The following is a 14,063-nucleotide window of genomic DNA, read 5'->3' on the forward strand; positions in this document are numbered from 1 at the left end:
ATTAATAGGCGCCTTACATTGGCTTCCTGTTCCATCTATCAAGTTCAAAGCTCTTGCGTTGATTTTTAAAGCTCAGCAGGACCTCGTCCTGCCGTGCATTGCGTCAGCAGTAGGCACCCATCCGCCTGGCTGGCTACTTCCTCAATCATCCTTCATTGAAGGGGGCACGGCTCACGGAGTCACGATCCTGGATTCTTAGAATTGCTGATCATCCCTCCCCAAAGAGTTCAGGGCAGAGAAGGATCTTTTATGTTTTATAAAACTCCTAAAAGCCTAGTTCTTCTTGATCTCCTCTGGCAACCTTGGTCAGGGCCGCTGTGCTCCTCGGTGACTGGTGGCCACTGTCTGATTGGTCATTGCTGTTTATTATGAGCTGTGTTCTGTGTTTTTAAATCCGCTTGTGGGTTTACGATTCCTTTGGTATTGTTGTTTGTCTACTTATGTAACATTGTAGCCACCACGTTCTGTGGATTAGTGGAATACAAATTGCGATAAATAAGTAAAGTTTCCAGAGCTACTACACTGGCACTTAAAACCATTGAAATAAAGTAAAAAAAGGCAAAAACACTTTGCAGCTAAGTTACCGACTTATCCAGCTATCTGAGAAGGTTTGCTTAGCACTTATCTGGCTATCTGGCACAATTCACTCCTACTTAACCAGACAAGTACACCCTGCCAGATAGCTGGATAAGTCTGCCAGTCAGGGATGTCCCTCCCCAAGCCCCTTCCTGACGTAAACCATGCGTTCAGCCTGTGCCAAAAGCACATTTTATATGCAGCCACTTTTTTAAAGTCCTGATGCATTAGCAAACCATTAGCTTGCTGCATCAGGAGTTAAAAAAGATTAGCCCGTGGGTTAGGAAACCGCGCTGAATTGCAGCGCAGCTTTCTGCATCAGCCTGCGAGTCTTCTCTGGCCTGGCAAGGAGCCCCTGGGGGGAGGGGGAGCGCAACAGCTGGAGAAAGCTGCAGAGTGCTAATATATCAGGCAGGGCTGCAACAGGGGAAAAACCATCCAGGAACTAAAATGATCAAAACAAGCACAAATAGTGCAATTTTCAAAACTGCGCAGGCAGGTTCAAAGTGCACAGTGCACACTCTTTCCCTTTGAAAATTGGCCTAGATCTGTGCCAGCAACGCCCCCATGAGAATCTGGAGCAGCGTCTTTACTTTTACCCAGAAATCGGGTGAACAAGTTGAAAAAAGCCCTTCTACCCGGGTACATAGCTTCTGAAAATTGTCCTCAGCAGGATTTAGCAGCGATCTGGGCTCTCTAACATGCGCTGGCCGCAGCGTGGCTCAGCCCGTGATTAGACGCGCATCCATAATCCCCAACGCAAAATGGGGGTTAGTGCATCCAAAACCTGCGTAGGTAATTGCACTCATCACATGATGAGGCGATTATCTATTTCCCCCCAATGCCAAAAAAATGTGCACCCGACGTATACATTTTTACTCGCCGAAATTAACGCCTGCCCTGAGCAGGCGTTAATTTTGGAGGAGCCCAAAACGTGTACAGAAAAGCAGAAAATACTGCTTTTCTGTACTTCCACCGACTTAATATCGTGGCGACATTAAGTTGGAGGAACTAAAAAATTAGAATGTCCCAAAAAAAATTGGAAAAAAAAAGGGTAGCGATGGTCAGGTTTGGAAAAAGGACGCATCCCTTTCCCTAAGTGGCTGCAGCCACCTCTCCCGGATGCCCACTCACTGCCAAGGAGGTGCGAGGGCTGTGCAGTCCCCCCTAGCGCCTCCTGTGGCCTGTGGCAACCCGTTTGCACTTCGCATTGGTCGCCCGGGAGAGGGGGATGGGCGCGCATTAAGGGGAGCGGGCGCTCCGGCCTGTGACTGCGCTCTCTCTCCGCTGACACCTCCCTCTCACACACCTCTGCAATGCACATCTCCCGCTCAGGCTGGAAGGGAAGCAAGAACTCTGTTTGGTCCAATAAAAGGGGATCACTGAGCAGTGTTTTGCTTGCTGATTTTTATTTCTACACATTCGAGAAGGCTGACATGGCAACCACACGATCCTGTGTAACAGGTGGGGAAGACATGAAAGAACACTTCATTCTTCTGTTGCTGTTGAGCTATAAATACATTTGTCATTTTATTACCTGAAATGATGATTATTTACCATCCAAATTTAAAACTTCTTTTGTTTTGGTTTTTTTTTTTTACAAGTGAAATGGTTTCTAGAAAAGAATAAAGTGTTATGAATAGGAAATAATTTAAAACAGTAGCAATTATGGCACTGATCTGCAAAAGTGAATGAATAATTCTTGCTGTTAAGTACTTCTGTTATGCAGAAACCCCAAGGGATGTGTGTGTGTGCCTGAAGAATTAGGCACAGATCCCAGCCATAAAGCCTGCTCCTGAATACACCACCTCCTGATGTAGAACCAGATTAAAATAAAGTCAGTACAAATAATGGTCACAGAACGACATTCCCCAGCCACTCTTCCAGACATTTTTTGGATAAGACTATCAGAGGAACAGAAACAAGTGATCTAGACATGGACATCATTTGTGCTTTTTCAAGAACCTGGATCCCTTGATGATCTTAGTTCAGAGACTCATTACTGGAAGGATAAGGTCAGCCCACAAAGGGTTAAGATATCTAGAGGCCTTTGTATGCGTGTGCGTGATGGATAACAAAAGGGAAAGGAGTATCGGTGAGAAGGCTGATATTATTTTATACACTGCAGTCCTTGGTTATGGACAGTAACAGAGTCGAGAGCAGCAGAAAAAGACCAACTGCTCCATCCTGCCTGCCCGGAGATTTCTGTCCACATTGTAAGGATATATCCCAGCTGCCAACCGGACAGCGTGAGATTGATTTGGTCATCTCTTATTTCTACGCTGTCATCTTGTGCAGGTTGCGCATACAATTTCACTTGGCTCGCACTTAGCTCCCCTGCCAAGTCTAAGCACAAAGACCTAAATAGCCGTCAATACTAGCAGGGCCGCCGTTGCCCAAACATCCAGCCCGCCAGGTCCCCCGCGTAGCCCGCCAGACAAACCCAGCTAACATGGGTCCCTGCAATTCCACTTGCACTTCTTGAGCCTGAGATTCAGAACAGTTCTTAGCTGGATGAGTGGCGCCACTGAATATCCTGGTGAAGTTAGCTGGGCAAGCGTATCCGACTAACTCGTGAGAAACGCCTTGGCTGAATATTGCCCTCCTAGTTTTTATCGTGCTTGCAGCCAGACAGGTGGATTCAGCTGCTTAGTTCAATTCTGTCATCTCGGCCTAGTCCAGCTGCTACCGCGTAGGTTCCCTGCATAGCCTGCCAGACAAAGGCAGCTATGCGAGCGCCTGTGTTTGAGCAACAGGATGATCAGACAAGATCCCCCTTCTTAAACCGGCCCCCTCCCCACCACCAAGCTTAGTAACAAGCTGATAAAACTGTTGCCTGAAGATGTGGCCCTGCAACTGCCCCATGACCTGCAGTAACGCTGGGCCACGTTTCCTTTCTCCAGTCTTAATGTTCTCCTCGTTTCATCTCTGGCTTATACAGCGCAGAGCCAGTACATAAGACCCGCACAACACGATATACAACATAATTCATGCAGCACAATCAGCAAGGAAAATGTAAAACATGCAATCCTTCCATTAATGTTCCAAGCTGGATAGCAAGTTCAAATTCACATAATTCCTCATGTCCAGCATTTACTTGCCTTGTATAAGCCCAGCTGGTTCCAGGTACACTCTGTTGAGCTTCCATGTGACTGCATCATTGGGTAAATTGTCCACTTCTCGGCACTTCTCCATTTTCATCCACATGGGTAACGCCATACACTGGCCAACATTCATTTGCACCAGTTTCAAAACAGTTCCAAAGAAACAGTAATAACTTTAATATCCAATGATGCATGTAAATTAAAGTCACATTACTCTCGGGCTGCCTTTGCCTCCAGCGCAGATTCAGAAACACGCTGTTGACCATTGACTATAATTTTCAATTTCACAGGATATTGCAGCATAAAAGACAACTTATTTTTTATCTACTCTGCACGCACCAGCACCATTTCCCTGCACTTTGTCACCACTTTAGTGGAAAAATCATTAATCAGTAAGGCTTTAATGCTCATCATATCTCAAATCCTCCACCTCCCAATATGCTTTCATGATGTTTTACTGTATGTTTAAATCTTTTTTATTATTATTGATATTGCAACAAATGAGAACAACGCACAAGGCATACATAGTAGGGAATGGCTCTGCACATACCTTGTCAAAAACAAAACACCAGTTATCAGTCAATTATTATCCAATAACTCCCACTTCCCTCCTTCCGACCCCTTAGTCTATTTTCAGCTACAAAATTCAATTAAGCATCTTCAGATGTTCAACAGTAAATGATTATGAACATTACCACAGTTCAAAGAAAACTAATTTGACTAAAGATAATTCAAAATGAAACTTCTTTCCGTACGAGGTCATGATTTTAAATGTTATCTGCAGTATTTAATACTTGCACCATTACGGGGCATGGACAGATTCCTGGTGCTCTCTTGGATCCTTCATGACATATTCTCTCAAACTGCACAGCGTCTTCCGCATTCATCCACTTCTCAAGCAGATCTAAGTCATTCCCAGCACTTTTAATGTCTCTACGGCTTCGGTTTTTCAAATCTTCCAACGTGTCCTCCACATCTCTCACTGCTTTCTCTAGCCCTGTAGTCTTGCTTTCTAAGACTTGCACACTCACAGCTGCTTTGTAACACTTTTCTCCATTTCTTTAAATTTATGAGAAAATTCAGAAAGCTTTAAGTCTACCGCTTCCACCGTGGCAATAACCTTTTCCAACCTCTTGGCTAAGTTTTCATCTAGAGGTGCTAGAACCACTCTGGAAATTTCTTTCACCATCTCATCTGCACCAGGTCCAACTTGTGCAGCATCCTCTGCCATCTTACCTTCCCAGCCTTCATTTTGACTTTCTCACGATTAGCAGTCGTCAGATTAAGAGAAGTTTTTCTTGTATTGATGGTGACACATAAGGGCAGACTCGGGTGTTTCCCTCCATAGCCAGATGAGTGGTCAGTGAGATGCCATTGGGACTGAAGATTCTGTACTGCAGCTGCAAAGAACGTTAGGTGCCCGGGCCTTCTCCTCAGATGAAATAAAAATAACACCCAAGTTTATTACTGCTTTATTGATAAGCACATACCAAGAGAATCTCTGACATGAGCAAGTCTCAGCAGTGTTCTAGGAAATAAAAGAAACAGTATTTCTCTTATACGCTAAAAGCTAGCATGGATTACATATCTCAGCATTCTTAGCTCATCCTGACCTGTAAAATTTCATTTCTTTTTTTTACATTTTTTTTTACATTTTAAACAAGCATACATAGTTGCTTTTAGGCATATATTTTATGTGAGAACACAACAAAATTTAAAAACCTTCAAAAAAGAGCTAAAAACTTGGATGTTTACAAAAGCCTACCAAAACTCCTTACTCTTTACCTAATCGTCTTTACCAACTTAGTCCAGACGATACCAGAATAACCCTAGGAATAAATATATACCTTAATCTCTAATAGCCATGTCAACAAATTTACGATTGTAGAAATCGACCCTTTGTAAACCGTTGCGATGGCGAAACCGAACAACGATATATAAAACTCGACAAATAAATAAATAAAATATCTTTGCATTGCTAAGTAAGCAGAATATCTTTCCTCTGTAATCTTTCACTGTCTTCCTCTTATCATCCTGTTCCAGACGTCTCACGTTAAAGCTTTTCTGCACAGCCATAAGAAATCAGACATGCTAAATATATTCTAGTGATTGCTTGTCTCTACATTGCGCAATCACTAACTTCTGGCCCACTTCTTGTAACCAATACTGAACAAGCTGAAAGCATGGCTTGACTAATCATGGCAGGACTTCTGAGACAGACAAGTGGATGCTTGAATTCAGCTTGGAGACTTCTTTAAGCTTCGTTCCATGACAGCATGTGGTAGGATCCCTCTAAGTTGTAACATAAGAACATAAGAACATGCCATACTGGGTCAGACCAAGGGTCCATCAAGCCCAGCATCCTGTTTCCAACAGAGGCCAATCCAGGCCATAAGAACCTGGCAAGTACCCAAACATTAAATAGATCTCAAGCTACTATTACTTATTAATTAATAGCAGTTTATGGACTTCTCCTCTAGGAACTTATCCAAATCTTTTTAAACCCAGTTACACTAACTGCCATAACCACATCCTCTAGCAATGAATTCCAGAGTTTAACTATGTGCTGAGTGAAAAATAATTTTCTTTGATTTGTTTTAAATGAGCTACTTGCTAACTTCATGGAGTGCCCCCTAGTCCTTCTATTATCTGAGAGAGTAAATAACCAATTTTCATTAATCTGTTTGAGTCCTTTCATGATTTTATAGACCTCTCTATCATATCCCCCCTCAGTCGTCTCTTCTCCAAACTGAGCAGCCCTAACTTCTTTAGCCTTTCCTTAAAGGGGAGCTATTCCTATAACAAAGGCCATCCTGCTTGCAACAAATTGGCTTTTTTACTTAAGTAGGAGGCTCTGATACCATTGCACACAGCGGAATAAACTGAGCCTCAAAGCACTAAAGAAAAAATGCTGGAGAACTGAAAAAAGAAGCAAAAGAGCCCCTACAAGGAATGGAGGCTTGGGGAGAGGAGAAGGGACTGGGGTAGGACTGCAGGAAGGAAATCCCCTGAGACCGTTTCACAGTTACATTGCATTTCTAGAAACCTCAGTCAGCCCTAGGAGAAATGAGAAATTCCACTACAGGGGTCATTCGAAGCCTCAAGCTCTGTGAGCCCCATCTGAGCATGTAAACAGCCCTCAGCTATGCCTTAGGTGCAACAAGTGACGCTCAAAGTAAAAACCAAAACGGCTTGGAGAGCTGCGTCAAGTGAACCGGCTAAAACTCTTCCCTGCAAACCTAAATTCAAAATTAAGAGCATTTACTAGTTTAATAAAACAGTTTGTAACCATAAAACACATTAGCCACAATTCCTGTCAAATATGCAAAATCTTCCAAGCAATCAGGCTGAGGATAATCTGTTCACCAGGCTTGCCCAACGGTATCTGAAGCGAGAAGTAATGAGGAGGAATCATTAAATATCGCCCGCGACTCGTGCAGGGGATAGTTGTAGCTACATAACACGATTTCTGGGACAAGCACTGCATTCATCCAGGAGTATAACTGAAGCCTGTGGGCCCTCAAGAATGAATCCTCTCAATTACCCTCCCCCGTGGGGGTCTCACTTTATAAACCAGGACAATATTGGATGTTTTGTGGGAATCTGAAAGCAGCCTCCTCACTCACCGTAAAAGTGATTATATTTTGAAGCATGTAAGTTTTGAAATTACTAATTAAAGAGCTGTCCTGGGGAGGCTTCAGTATGTGAGAAACGTAACTGGATCTGCTAGGAAATGGACTAGGGTACGGATAATTTCACTGGAGTGAGGGAGGAGGTCCTGCCTGCTAAGCATTTCCCAGGATGATCCCAGAAACCTGGAGAGCGGTGGGGCTGGTGACCAGGGGAGTGCATCGGACTGGGTCACTTGCACAGCGAGATGAGCCTCTGAGGCTCACATTTCTCTGCTAGCTTTCTGTCCCTTTAGAAACATAGAAACATGACTGCAGAGGACTCTATGGCCCATCCATCCAATTTATCGAGCCCTAAGAATTCCCATCACTTCCTTAGAGATCTCCTGTGGTTATCCCAGGCTTTCTTTAATTCAGATTCTGTTTTTGTCTCCACCTCCTCCACTGGGAGGTTGTTCCAAGCATCCACCACCCTCTCTGTAAAGAAATATTTCCTAAGATCACTCCTGAGTCTGCCCCCTTTCACCCTCATCTCATGACCCCTTGTTCTAGAGTCTCCTTTCCATTGAAAGAGCTCACCCCCCTGTGCATGGAAACCTTTGAATGTCTCTCTCATATCTCCCCTATCTCCCCTTCCCTCCAGGGTGTACATGTTTAGATCTTTAAGTCTCTCCCCTATGCTTTAGAAGGAAGACCTCTGACCATTTCAGTGGCCTCCCTCTGGAGCGACTCCATCCTGTTTATATCCTTTTGAAGGTGCGGCCTCCAGAACTGTACTCAGTATTCCCAGTGAGGTCTCACCAGGGACCTACACAGGGGCAATATCACCTCCCTTTATCTGCTGACCAGTCCTCTCCCCATGCAGCCAAGTATCTCTCTGGCTTTCACCATCGCTTTATCCACCTGCTTGGCTACCTTGAGAACATCAGATACAATCCCCCTCAGATCCCGCTCTTCTTTTGTGCTTAGAAGAATTTCACCTCCAATACTGCACCTCTCCCCTGGGTTTTTGCATCCTAAATGCATTATTCTGCATTCCAGACTCTAGAATATTTGTCAAGCTTTGCTAGATCCCGCTTCATAGTGCAAGAACATTTTAGACTAGCGCTTGTCAAACCTGTCCTGCGGACCCCTCAGCCACTCAGGTTTTCAGGATATCCACAATAAATGTACTTGAGATAAAGCTGCATATCACAAAGACTCACTGTATGCTAATTTATCTTATACATAGTCATTGTGGATATCTTGAAAGCTTGACTGACTGCAGGATCCCTAGGACAGGTTGGGAACCCCTACTCTAGACCATTCCTCGAGCTTCACTGGATCCCGCCTCATGCTTTCCACACCTTCCTGGAGGTCTACCCTATTGCAGATTTTGCTATCTTTCCCAACAATCCTCCTGCTATATTTCTCATGAAAATGTTGAATAGAACCGGTCCAAGGACTGATCCCTGACCTACCCCACTAGTAATGCCCCCTCCTCAGAATAAACACCATCAGTGATGGAATTTCCTCTGAATTTGTGGGAATTAAGGCAGGTTAATTAGTATTTGACTGGCATCTCAACTTAAATGGCAGATTGTGCTTTGACCTAATGAAAAAGGCAGAGCTCTCAAAAACTGGCCACAAATGTATTCAGCTCTGTGCAATAAAAAGGCCTCACCTGGAACTTATTTGTTGACCTTCAGAAATGAATCGCCAGATTACAAACTCTCTAGTGATCCTACCGTAATGAAAACTGCCTCCTCCCCAGTTCATATTGCAGTAGGGGATTTCCTGGCAGGGCTCATTCTGGGAGAGAGAGAGAGGATGTGGCTCTTGTCTCATTTACATGTTTTCCATCAAATGAAGGTTCATCGTGTCTCCACTTCTGTTTAATATTTTTCTGTAACCTCTTGGGTCTCTGCTCCAGTCCCTGGATGCCTCATTAGTAGCCCTGCTGGGCCCACAGCAGGATAAGGCAATCATTCAACCTGCAACTGCCATCTATTTTTTTGAATGGTCTGAACAGAATAAACTTGTCCTCAATACTCAGCAGGTAGAGATTCTGAAGGTCGGCAGTAGGAGTCCGGGGCACACCAATCTGGAAATGGCGTTGGAAATGAGATTCCTTGGGATAATGATAGACTTCGAGAAAAACGTATTTCACCTGTAGTCTGAGCCTCATTCGCCAAGTTATTATTATTATTTATTTAAAGGCTTTTATATAGCGATGTTCATGTAATAGTACATATCGCGTCGGTTTACATAGAACTAAAGTTAGGATTACAGTGAACACAAGGGATACAAAGAACAAAGCGTCCATAATGGGAATGTAGTGAACCAGAGTTAGCATTGCAACGGGCATCGTGACATCGTAACAAGTTGAAGATATTGAGAAAACTCTGACCTTTTTTAGACCTGAGGAACCAAAAATAATTGTTATAGTCATTAGGCACCTTATGCCAGATGGATCAAAGGTATAGGCAGATAAGGTTGTACCAGCTCTTCTGAAAAATTATCTCCCTCAGACTCTTTAGTGAGCATTTACATTTAAGCAAATAAAATAAAAGAAATGAATGACTGAAATGAGGAATCTCCAAACAGAAACGCAGGCCATGAAGAAATGCAGCTCTTGATTTAAAGCTACGCCCTAGAGTGGAAGTACAGACAGTGAAACAGGGTCAGTAACCCACAGAGCAACCCAGGATAAAGAGCTATTGCCTCACTCCCTTCCCCCATACTGTCAGCAGGGTCCAATGACTGAACTGATGTGAGCAGAATGAGAGGGGAGGGGTTGATAGGATGGACTACTCTTGGGACACAGCTGGTCTGCGGATTCCCACAAATTATATTTTTGGTTGAAAGGTCTTTCAAGCACTCAGCGTCACTTAGCAAAATGATTTCTAGGCTGGTCAAATCTCAGCACATTAGCAACCCTACTGCCATCGCAAGGAACATTAGTTAGACTCAGAAATCAAAGCAGTCTTGATATGAACCTGATATTGCTGGACTCCTGCTTGAGTTTTCAGGATCATGAAGGGATCTCGTTCAGAAAAGGTCAGAGGAAGGAGCTAAAAACCAGGTGCTGGCTAAGCACACCAAAGGAAGCACAGAGAAGGCTGAAGAAGACAGAAGGGGAAGGGAGCTGGGGTCCTTCTAAAAAACGACGATCTGTAACTCCGGCCCAGCCCCTAAACTCAGGGCTCCTCAGGAAAAGGAGGAGCCTGGCACTGGAATATCCCCAAGAGAACCTGGAAAAGAGGAAAGAATATTTATAACCTGAATACCCAGAGAGTCAAGGGGACAGAGTGTGTGAGAGGAATGGAAAGAACGTGGACTGACCACTATCGGAGGCAGGATGCTCTAACCCAGCAGGGCACCTGTTATGTTCTTATGAATGCGAGAATGTGTGTGAGTGGACAGGGAAAGAAGTACATGAGAGAGACTGTGGGTGAAAGGAATGAGAGTGATGTGTGTGAGAGAATATGAGAGAGAACTACAAAATTAAATTGCAGACCTCTTGTAACCTATCATTACAATAATCTATACCTGAAAATGATAGGATGGCCAATGTAATGCCAATCTTTAAAACAGCTCTAGGGATAATCCAGGAAACTATACATGAGTTAGCCTGACATCAGTGCCAGGAAAAATGGTAGTAATTATTCTAAAGAACCAAAGTACTGAACATTTACATACAGATGTTTTAATGGGACAGAGCTAATATGGATTTATCCATGGGAAGTCCTGATTCACCAATCTGCTAAGTTTTTTGAAGGAGATATTTTTCACTCAATGTACAATTAAGCTCTGGAATTCATTGCTGGAGGATATGGTAAAGGCAGTTAGCATAGCAAGGTTTAAAAAAGGTTTGGAGAAGATCCTAGAGGAAAAGTCCATAAACTAATATTAACTAGGTAGATGTTTGGAAAGCCACTGCTTATCCCTGGTCATTATCCACTATTTGGTATCCTACCAGGCACTTATGATCTGGATTGGCCATTGTTGGAAACAGGATACCGGGCTTGATGTACCCTGGTCTGACCTAGTATGGCAGCTTTTATGAAGGATGTATGTGAGAGAATGTGGTTAAAGGGATGAGAAGTATGTGCATGACAGAATATGATTGACTGGGATGGGAAGGGAAGGATATGTGTATGACAGAGAGAGAGGGGGAGGAATACGGGAAAAATATGTGGGTGAGAATAAAAAATGAGTGGGATGGGAAGGATGCAGGTCAGACAGAATGTGTGTATGTGAATGTGAGGGGAATGGAAAGGATGTGTGAGAGAGAATGTAGTTGAAAGATGAGAAAGATGTGTGTGTGAGAGAATATGACTCGGGAATGGGAAAGATGTGTGTATATGTGAATGTGAGTGAATGAAAATGATATGTGTGTGAGAGGATATGGGTGAGGGGACAAGGATGTGTATGTTTCTGTGAATGTGAGTGAGGGGATGAGAAGGATATCTGTGGGGGTGGGTATATGTGAATGTGAGTGAATGGAAATATGTATGTGAGAGGATATGGCTGAGGGGATAAGGATGTGTATGTGTATGTTTCTGTGAATGTGAGTGAGGGGATGAGAAGGATATGTGTGTGTATATGTGAATGTAAATGAATGGAAAGGATATGTGTGTGAGAGGATATGGGTGAGGGGATAAGGATGTGTATGTTTCTGTGAATGTGAGTGAGGGGATGAGAAGGATATCTGTGGGTGTGGGTATATGTGAATGTGAGTGAATGGAAATATGTATGTGAGAGGATATGGCTGAGGGGATAAGGATGTATATGTGTATGTTTCTGCCCTGGCTGGCTAGGACTGAGCACTTTGCAGCTGCAGAGAAAACAGCATTGATGGCTCCCGCTGATAACCGAAGCTTGCTGGCAGGAGTCCGGTTCTCTCCTCTTTCTATTGATTGGAGCCCAGGAGAAACTGTGCTATCAGTTGGCTCCGGCTCAGCCAGTAATTGTAGGTGGCTGCTGGATGGAACTAAATTCACTAATTACACAGCAGCTTTTTTTACACTCTTTGTTGTGCTTTCAAAATTAAAACATATTGGGTCATGGAAAGCACATCACTTGCTTGTCTGCCATGATGATGAGAAGAGGTTGATTCCCCCAAGGTCATAAAAGTGTGAGCCTGCATGCACTAGAGGGAGGGGCCTGGCAGCTCCCTTTATTTCAGGGCTGAGGTTAAGGAATGATCTTATTATTTTAAAATGATCAATATCTGCCAGAGATCCCTAGGCAGCCTGGGTCAACACAAAGAGCTCCCCCTCTCAGCTGGGTTAGTAAGATGGATCAACGGATGGGGCCAACACAGGGGAAGGTTGGGCCAGAGGCAGGGAGAAAAGATTGGAGGGGATGAATTGTTAATCTACATCAGTGGTTCCCAACCTGAGGTCGTAGAGACCATCCCAGGGTTCCTCCAGAAGGGATGCAAGAGAGTTTAGCTGGGGAGAAAGAGAGTGGGCAGGAGAGTGAGGGTGGGGGTCTATTCTTCACCCCACACTGCTGATGATGGGGGGAAGGAGGGATAGATGGAGGCTGGTCGTACCCATGAGAAGCCTCAAACTGCATTTCCACAAGTTTAGTGGAGGAGGAGAGGAGAGGGGCCGATTGCGGCTGTCAAACCTTTGCAGCCCCTGCTGCACACTCAGGAGAGCAGAGGAAAGCCGGGTTATCACAGCGGTGAGAAACATCTCCCACCACTGCCGAGAGATAGGAGAGGAGAGCGGCACCAAAAGAGTGAGCAAAAGGACTCAAAGGAAGAAAGGAGGAGATGGCACTGGAACTGACAGTATGAGGAGAAAGAGAGAGGGAGAGGAATGCATGGTTGGACGGCAGGAGAGGAGCCCTGGTATTAGGCTGGACAGAGAGGACGAGACAACAACTTTTTGTGTGGGTCAGCACCTGGTCACCTGTTATGGCAAAAATTAAGAGAAGTGTGTGGGGCCCGTGAAACTTTTTGGCCCTGAAAAGGGGTCCACATTCCCTGAAAGGTTGGGAACCCCTGATCTAAATAATGCAGCGAAAGAGTTCATTTACTTTTATACTCTGTAGAACACATTTTCTTATAGTAAAATGAACTGTTTTTTAAACAGGAACATATCTTCAGCACTAACCGCAAAACAATATCAGGTGCAATAGCAATTTGCCCTTCTCTCGAGGCAAAGAGGACAACTCAAAATTACCTTAAGGAAATCTAACAACAATAAGATTATACAGTTATGAATAAGGTGTTGCTAAAGCACACTATGGAAAAGGTATTTAGTGAGTTCTAAAAACTCACTTAACTCCGTTTAAATCACCAGTTCAAATTAATGAAGTCCATGCCACTTAAATGTACATTCCTGCCAGAGTTATGCATGTGATTTTTCATTTTCAGCTCACGTGACCAGCAGGGGGTGCTAGATGGTATTTGGATGAAGAACAGGTTGGAGGTCCTAGATACTTGGACATTCCTGCGATGAACCGAGTGCCTCAATGTAGGCCACAGACGCCTGCCTGCCTCTCAGAGTAATGCAGCCTATTCTAACACTATAACAGGGATGGCCAACTCTGGTCCTCGAGGTCAAATAAATATTTATTGGACCAGCCTACAGCTTAAATGGATTGTATATAGAAGCAGTGAAATCAACTCAGCATAGAGTTAATATATATTTTTATTGAAGTTATTTCCTGAGCAAGCTTGTTTTCTTTGGTGTGGTGTGTTAGCCGGATGATTTAGAAAGGAGATTAAACTTTTGTTAAGGCAGAATATAGCTCC

The sequence above is a fragment of the Rhinatrema bivittatum genome, chromosome 13 (genome assembly GCF_901001135.1).
Source record: "Rhinatrema bivittatum chromosome 13, aRhiBiv1.1, whole genome shotgun sequence".
Classification (NCBI taxonomy): domain Eukaryota; kingdom Metazoa; phylum Chordata; class Amphibia; order Gymnophiona; family Rhinatrematidae; genus Rhinatrema; species Rhinatrema bivittatum.